The following is an 8,609-nucleotide window of genomic DNA, read 5'->3' as shown; positions in this document are numbered from 1 at the left end:
TTTGGAGAGACGGGGTTTCACCATGTTAGCCAGGATGGTCTCGATCTCCTGACCTGGCGATCCGCCCGCCTCAGCCTCCCAAAGTACTAGGATGACAGACGTGAGCCACTGCGTTCAGTCTACAGTGCCGTATCTCAGAAATCACTCACAGGAACAGACACTTACAGGTCATGTGTAGAGTTTCTTTTTTTGTTTTGTTTTGTTTTGTTTTGTTTTGTTCCGTTTTGTTTTGTTTTGCACGAGGAGGTGGCGGGATGGAGTTTCGCTCTTGCGTCCCAGGATGGAGTGAAATGGCAGAGGGGACTCAGGGAGTCAACCTATGGCAGAGATGGCACGTCATTCAGAGCGTAACGTCCACAGCGAAAGGTGGTAGGGCCGGCACTTTTAAAGGCTGAAATCCCGGCGGCTCAGGCCTGTCGTCCTCGCACTTTGGGAGGCCCAGGAGAACGGATCACTTGAGGTCAGGAGTTCGAGACCAGTGCGGCCAACATGGAGAAACCCCGTCTCTACTCAAAATACAAAAATTAGCCGGATGTGGTGGTGTGCGCCTGTAATCCCAGCCACTGAAGAAGAATCACTGGAATCCGGGAGGCAGAGGTTGCAGTGAGCCGAGGGAGTGCCACTGCACCCCCGCCTGGGTGACAGACTGAGAGAGACTCAGTCCCTCCCTACCAAAAAAGAAAGAAAGAAAGAAAGAAAGAAAGAAAGAAAGAAAGAAAGAAAGAAAGAAAAAAAAAAAAAAAAAAGAAAAAAGAAAAAAAAAACACAGGGACCGCCACCGGGCGCAGTGGCTCACACATGTAATCCCAGCACTTTGGGAGGCCGAGGTGGGCGGATCACCTGAGGTCAGGAGTTCAAGAGCAGCCTGGCCCACATGGTGAAACTCCGTCTCTACTAACATAGAAACATCTTCGGAGCATGATGGTGGGTGCCTGTAATCCCAGCTGCTCAGGAGGCTGAGACGGGAGAATCGCTTGAACCTGGGAGACGGTGGTTGCAGTGAGCCGAATCGCACCACCGCACTCCAGGCTGGGTGGCTGAGTGAGACTCTGTCTTAAAACAACAACAACAACAGCAGCAAAAAAAAAATAGCAAACGCACAAAAAAAGAACAGGCCAAAATACTCCATTGTCACTGAACGTTCCGCCACCAGACCGGAAACCCCCTGACTCAGGTCAAGGAGGTGGTGTTTCCTTCTCTCTGTCTCTGTCTCTGTCTCTCTCTCTCTCTCTCTCTCTCTCTCTCTCTCTCTCTCTCTCCCTCCCCCCCCCCAACTTTTATGTCTTGTTCAAGCAGACATGTGCAAGATTGTTACACAAGTAAACTTCTGACTGGGGGGTTCAGTGTGCAGATGATTTCATCACCCGGATAACTCAGCGCAGTACCCGACAGTTTTCGTGGTTTGGTTTTTTGTTTTGTTTTGTTTTGTTTTGTTTTTCCCTGAAGATGTCTCTCCTTCCACACCTCCTCCCTCAAGTAGGCTCCCGCCTCCCTGGTCCCCCTCGTTCTGCCCACGAGTTCTCATTATTTAGTTCCCAGTTATAGATGAGAACACGCGGTCTTTAGCTGATCGTTGCTTTCATCTTCGGCGGTGGCGGTGAAAGAGGCATGACACGAAATCGACCCTTAGGACGCTCCCCTCCGTCCACACCCCACACCCCCTCCCCACACACACCCTCATTCCTGCCCCCCCTCCTCAAACCCAAGACAGGAAGAAAGGCAGATATTAAAGTCAGAGGTCAGCCTCCAAGACGGTGGAGGCAAGGGATCTGAAAGGGTGAGCAAGCGATAGGGGTCGGGGGATGTCGTGGCCGAGCTAGCAAAAATAGGGGACCGACTTTCCAGCCCCAGCACACCCCCAATCCTCAACCGCAGCTAGCCTCTGGGTGGGGTTGCGCCTGTAAAAGCTTCTGAATGGAGAGAAGCCCAAGGCTATGGAAGGCATCAGCTCCAAGTCCGGGAAGGGAACAGGGCTTTGTGCATTGGAATGGGGCTTTAGAAGGCGGTGCTGCGGTTTCCAAAGCGACACGCCTCGCCTCGCCTCGCCTCGCCTCGCCCCGCCCCGCCTCGCCCAGAGCGAAACTCCGTCTCAAAAAAATAATAATAATTTTAAGATAATAATAATACTAAAAAATAAATAAATAAATAAATAAATAAATAAGAAATAAATAGTTAGTACAGCGGTCGTGGTCGTGAATCATTCCCCGGAGTCCAGGCGCAGTGGCTCACGCCCGTCACGCGAGCACTTTGGGACGCCGGGGCAGAAGGGTTGCAACAACATGATGAGACCCTGTCTGTGCAAAAACAGTTGAAAAGGAAGGCCGGGCGCGGCGGCTGACGCCTGCCGTCCCAGCACTTTGGGAGGCCGGGGAGGGAGAATCACCTGAGGTCGGGAGTTGGAGACCAGCCTGACCAACATGGAGAAGCCCCGTCTCTAGTAAAAATACAAAATCAACCAGACGTGGTGGTGCATACCTGCAACCCGAGCTACTACTCGGGAGGCAGACTCAGGAGAATCTCTTGAACCCGGGAGGCAGAAGTTGCGGTGAGCCGAGATCCGCGCCATTGCACTCCAGTCTGGGCAACAAGAGCGAAACTCTGTCTCGGGAAAAAGAAAAATAAAACAATAAAAATTGAAAATCATCTGGGCACAGTGGCGCATGCCCCGTGGTCCCAGGCACTACACTCTGGAGGCTGAGGTGGAAGGATCGCTTGAGTCCAGGAGCGTCCACACTGCAGTGAGTTTGGTTTTGATGGCACCACTGCCAGGGTGACAGAGTGAGACGCCGTCTGTAAATCAGTCAAGCAATCAATCAGATCACTGCAAGGAGCTCTCTATGTCTTACTTTCAATAGGTGTCTCTTCAGGCCAAGCAGGCATGGTGCCTCACGCCAGTAATCCCAGCACTTTGGGAGGCCGAGGTGGGATGAAAGAAGGAAGGAAGGAAGGAAGGAAGGAAGGAAGGAAGGAAGGAAGGAAGGAAGGAAGGACAGACAGAACAAAAAGTTTTACAACCCTTTTTTTCATAGTGTCAGGAATTTACAGATAATACAAGTAGTTTAGGTCAGGGGCCGATGTTATTAGTATTACTTTTTTTTTTTTTTTTTTAACTCCTACGGCCTGGTGGTGGTGCCAAGGTTGTCTGGCTATTTATCTGACTTTTGTTTGTTTCTAACGTTTTGCTTTCTCTCTTTCCTCCTGTCTTGTGAACTAGGCAAGGTGGGGGGAGGAGGGCAGCAGGAGCAGTAGAGGTCTCCTTCCTCATCCCCCACTTTGAGAATTTTCACTAATTAGTGGGCGGGTTCCCTTTCATTTTTACTTTTTGGGTCTTTTAGCGAGACAGAGTGATAGCGTTTTATGTAATACACTTGTGTGGAAGTTTTCTGACGAGCCATGGTAGCTACAAAACCTTTTATCATTGGAAGGAGCAAGTGTAATACACAGGGGCGCAGCAAGCAAGTAAGTTTCTTTTTTTTTTTTTTTTTTGAGACCGAGTCTCGCTCTGTCACCCAGGCTGGAGTGCTGTGGCCGGATCTCAGCTCACTGCAAGCTCCGCCTCCCGGGTTCACGCCATTCTCCTGCCTCAGCCTCCTGAGTAGCTGGGACTACAGGCGCCCGCCACCTCACCCGGCTAGTTTTTTTGTATTTTTTAGTAGAGACAGGGTTTCACCGTGTTAGCCAGGATGGTCTCGATCTCCTGACCTCGTGATCCGCCCGTCTCGGCCTCCCAAAGTGCTGGGATGACAGGCTTGAGCCACCGCGCCCGGCCAGCAAGTTTCTATTACAAGTAATACACTTACAGTGAGGGTTTTACATTTTCTACAGCTGGAAACTCTTTTCTAAATGAAGACCTAGGATCAAACCTGTGTTAAACCTGAACAGGCACATGTACTAACTTTGTCATGTCTTAAGCAGGTTAGTTTTTAACTGGGCCTTAAAACCTTTTTTTAGCAAGTAAAACAGTATTTTTTAATCAGAGAAGTTTTTACGAGCCCGACGCTTGAACTTGCGGCGTCTGTTTGGGGAAAGAGTTGGTTAAAGTCATGTTATCTTGAGGCATTAACCCTTCTGCTTCTCCAGGCCATTGGTCTCTTACGTTAGCCCTTCTATCAACATAACATGAAGAAACATCTAGGCTGCCAGCAATGTTTTCAGCCTACTGAGGAAATAGGTTTTTTTCTGTTTTTTTATTTTTATTTTTTAAATTTTTGGCTAAAGGAGGAGGTTCTGGTAACTTCTGGTTTATATGTTTAAAGAATGACTGAAAGACCTTGCGATCGTTGCTGGGCTGGACGGGTCTGGGTTTCCTAAGCAGTACGTGTACAGTGGGGACACCTTACATAGGTGTTTCTTCTAGCATGGTTATGGGTGGGGGGTGGGGTGGGGTGGTAACAACAACAAAGCAATGTATAGCATATTCATATCCAGCAAGGACGAAAGAGGTCCTCACCTGGGAAAAAGGTTGAATACAGCGACAGAACAATAGGAAAACAGTTAGTATTCTAGGAAAACTATCTGTCTTAAGATTTTTAACTACATTGACTTGCTTGATGAGTCCTCAAGCTTCGGCCGTGCATAGACTAGTCAGCTGCCGGTGTGTGACTAGAGCAGGGCTTGTGGTCCTCAGCAGCAGCTTGGAGCTTGGTCTCGTCTCAGGATCAGCCGGGCTGGATGATCTGCGCCCTGTTAGCCGGTCCACTTGTCCTGAGCTGTCGGTGTTAGCTGACTGTGGTGGATCCAAGACGCAACACCTGCAACTTTAACAGCAGTGGGAGTGGACAAGGTTACAGTATAGGGCTCATCCTATATGGGTTGTAGAAAAATTAGGTTTTACTTTAAACAGAGTCCCTAGATTTAAATGGGTGTCAGGCTTATAGGCATTATTTTTCTTTATTTAATTATGAACACTTCGTATGGCTATTTTGAAAGGCTGCATTTGCCTTTTAAAGGTTAATTTCTTTAGTTTCCGGAGGTCACCTTTTATTTGACCTACGATTTGCGGGTGGCCAACTGAACACAATCTTACAGGGCAGATACCTAGTTTGTTTGGTAGGGGTGCACCTGACTCGGAGGAGGACCGTAGGCAAAAACCTGATTTTATCTTAAGTGAATTTCCTGGCATATATCTATATATCTATCTATATCTATATCTATATCTGTATCTGTGTGTGTGTGTGTGTGTGTGTGTGTGTGTGTGTGTGTGTGTGTGTATATATATACATCTATCTATCTATCTATCTATCTATCTATCTATCTATATCTATATGGCAACCCTTTTTTTTTCGTTTTGTTTTTTGGTCGCCAGTAGCTGCTCGCTCGAGTGTCCAGTTCATGCGTTCCACCTTTTGTTGAACTTTGTGGCCGATAGGCTGCGTGTAACCTCTGTTGTATTGTTAACAGTCTTGTTAAATCTTGCACTATTCCAGCTACAGCTACAAATGCTGGCCTATTGTCTGACTTTAAAATCAGAGGTAGTCTTAAACCTGGGGATAATGTCTTTTAACAGTACTTTAGTCACTTCTTGTACTTTTTCTGTCCTGGTGGGGAAAACTGTAACTTACCCTGAAAAGGTGCAAACAAGCACTAGCCTCCAGCAGGGGGCAGTCCTGTAAAGTCTATAAGCAAGTTTTCACAAGGTATGGCTCTTTTTCCTGTTTCAGTTTCTTAGAGGAGGAGTTCCCCCCTCCCCCCATCCCCACCCCCACTCCGCCCCTTTGTCACTGTATCTAGTGGCTGAGCCTTCAGTGAGAAATTGGAATCCAGATACGGCAGAGTCTTGCTGTTTGTAACTTCTAATGTGACCATGGGCTCCTGGGAGCCTAATGAGAAGGTGCCTAGTCTGCCCTAGTCTTTACATTCTTCAGCTCCCGTCAGCCTGATCAGATGAGTGTCTGGTTCCTCCAAGGTGCAGCAGCCCTTGGCCGATGGCCTCTTTGTCTTGCGGCCTTGGCCATTTCCTGTATTGCCTTCTGAACATTTACCCTTCTAGAGTCTTTTTTTTTTTTTTCCATCTCGCACATTAATCTCTCTCTAGCCTTGTCCGGCTCTGGAATCCTTGCCTAACTTGACTTCGGTCATGTCTACATCCACGTCCGCGGCCTCTCACAATGCTGCTTCCCCCCCCCGCGTTCTCACGCTCCTACGGCCAGCTGGTGGGGCCCGAGAAACGGCACGGGCCCTGCCCCCGCCCACGCACTGCTGTCTGTCTCTCCTGTTTTCTTTTGATTCTCTATCTTTACACTTGCTTTTAGTCTTTCTTTTTCTTTTGCTCTTTTCCCTCTTTTCTAGAGTTTAACAGGCTCTTTTCTTTATACACTTGGAGGGTGAAACAGGCATACCGAGAGTCAGCGTAAATGTTTACAGTCTTACCCTCACCGAGTTCTAAGGCCCGGATTAAAGCAATGAGCCCAGCTTAACGACAGCGTCCAGGGTTACCACCGCATATTCTGCACATCTCTCCCCTCGTGGGTTGGTGAAGCTGTTCCCGTCCACGCATAGCTCCTAGTGTACTGATGCCCAAGGCTGGTCCCGGAGGTCAGATCTGCTAGAGTACACTGGAGTCCAACACCTCTACACAGTCATGCTCGACAGGGCTCTAGCTGTCGGGAGCAAGGCGGTGGGTTCAGGGTGTTCCCAGTTTAGTAGCTCAATGGTTGAAAAGGGCTGATAGATGAAAGTCTGTTGCCCACCCCCCTCCCCCCGGGATGTGGGCCTGGTCATTATAATAGACAGGTCCTCGTATCTCCCTGAGAGGCATTTACAGAGCTCGAGTAAGACCAGATCTGAGATGGCCCACTTGACTATCTCGACTTCTTTCCTTGGCCTCTGGAGGCTCCGATCCTTCCCTTCGAGGTGAGACCTGGGGCGTGTCAGCTCCTGAATCTCATTTCTGAGGGGGTTGTTGGCCTCGGTGAAGCGGGGTAGGCTGGGAAACATGGAGAAAGAATCTGTGTTATCTCTCGTGGCTCCCGTAAAAACTGGCTTCTCTTGCCGTTTCCTGGGACTCCCTTTTTAAAAAAACTCTGTGTCTGCCGGCGAAGCCGCTCTTACTTTTACTTTTGGCTATTTTGCACAAAGTTGTTAAACAGGGCTAAATTAACGCTGGCTTTGTCTATAATCTATTTCGCCGTGAGTCCATATAAAGGAATTTGATCTAGGTACACAGGCTGTCCTCCGACCCCGTCACCACCTGAACTACACGGCCAATTGTTCTCTGCCTGTAGTTCCTTCCGTGGGCCATCCAACAGCAGAAGAGGGCAATTCTAATTCACCCAGAGTTCGTGACCTCTAGGGGGTTAACTGAACTCTATAATCTCCTGCAAAACCTTTTGTAAGGTTCTGTAACATGCATTTTAGTAGGGTAAGTTGTGACGACTTGATGACTTTCCTTTTATTTTTCTTTTTGAAACGTTTTTAAGAGGGCTCCTAGCAGAGTGGGCTTACTTTGTGTCTGACCTATGTTTCTCTCGAGACGAAACAACATTCACCCTACGAGAAGGAAAGGGTAAAAGGTCACTCAGTCACGTAATTCACACTAAATCAAAATGAAAGCTAAAACCAAAGTGTCGTTAAGGGCACACCTGTTCGTCAAGCAATTTAAGCCAAACCAAAATCAGGAGCAAGACCAAAGTGGCAATCAAGGCAGGCCTGTTTATCAAGCAATTCAAGTCAAGTCAAAATCGAAACCGAAACCAAAGTATCAACCAATGAATTCAAGTCAAGTCAGAAACCAAAACCAAAGTGCCGGTAGAGGCACGCCGTGGGTGATCAGGCCACGCTTCCACTCAAACGGAGTGGGGGAAGTTCCAAAGAGCAGTCTCAGCAAGTTTCAGATGTCCGGACTGAAAGTGCCAGTTCCTTCCCAGTGTCCAGCCACTGTGCGGATCCTCCACGGGGGCGTGCTGTGCACTGCTCTTTGGAGGCGAGGCATCGCACCGGGGCAGATGCCTACCCGGCAGCACTCTGAGGATCCGCATCGCTCAAGCTGGCCAGAGTCCCCCGCAGGGATGCTCTACAGGGCAGGCATAAGCCGCCTAAGGGGCTGCCTCGACCCTCCGTGCATCACCAGCTCGCTTCCCGGTGAGGGAACCCAGAAATGTAGCAGGACAAGCCGCAGACAAAACTCCTGAGACACCGGATTAAAGAAGGAAGAGGTTTTTCATTCGGCCGGGAGCGTCGGCAGACTCGCATCTTAGGAGCCGAGCTCCCCGAAAAAGACTTTTTTAAAGGCTTACAACCTCAAGGGTTGCACGTGAAAGGGTCGTGACAAATCGAGCAAGCGTGGGAAACGTGACTGGGGGCTACCTGCATCAGCTAACAGAACAAAAAGTTTTACAAGGAATTCACAGATAACAGAAGTAGTTCAGGTCGGGGGTCGATGTTATTATTATTACTTCCTCTTTTTCTTTTTTTTTTCCTTTTTTTTTTCTTTCTTTCTTTCTTTCTTTCTTTCTTTCTTTCTTTCTTTCTTTCTTTCTTTCTTTCTTTCTTTGTTTTTTTAAATCTCCTAGGGCCGTGTGGTGGCACCAAGGGTGTCTGGCCATTTATCTTGCTTTCGTTCCTTTCTAACTTTCTGCTTTCTGTCTTTCCTCTTGTCTTGTGAACTAGGC

Source organism: Macaca mulatta, chromosome 10, assembly GCF_049350105.2.
Source record: "Macaca mulatta isolate MMU2019108-1 chromosome 10, T2T-MMU8v2.0, whole genome shotgun sequence".
Lineage (NCBI taxonomy): Eukaryota > Metazoa > Chordata > Mammalia > Primates > Cercopithecidae > Macaca > Macaca mulatta.
The sequence above is the reverse complement of the archived record's forward strand: the minus strand, read 5'-3'. Positions refer to the sequence as shown.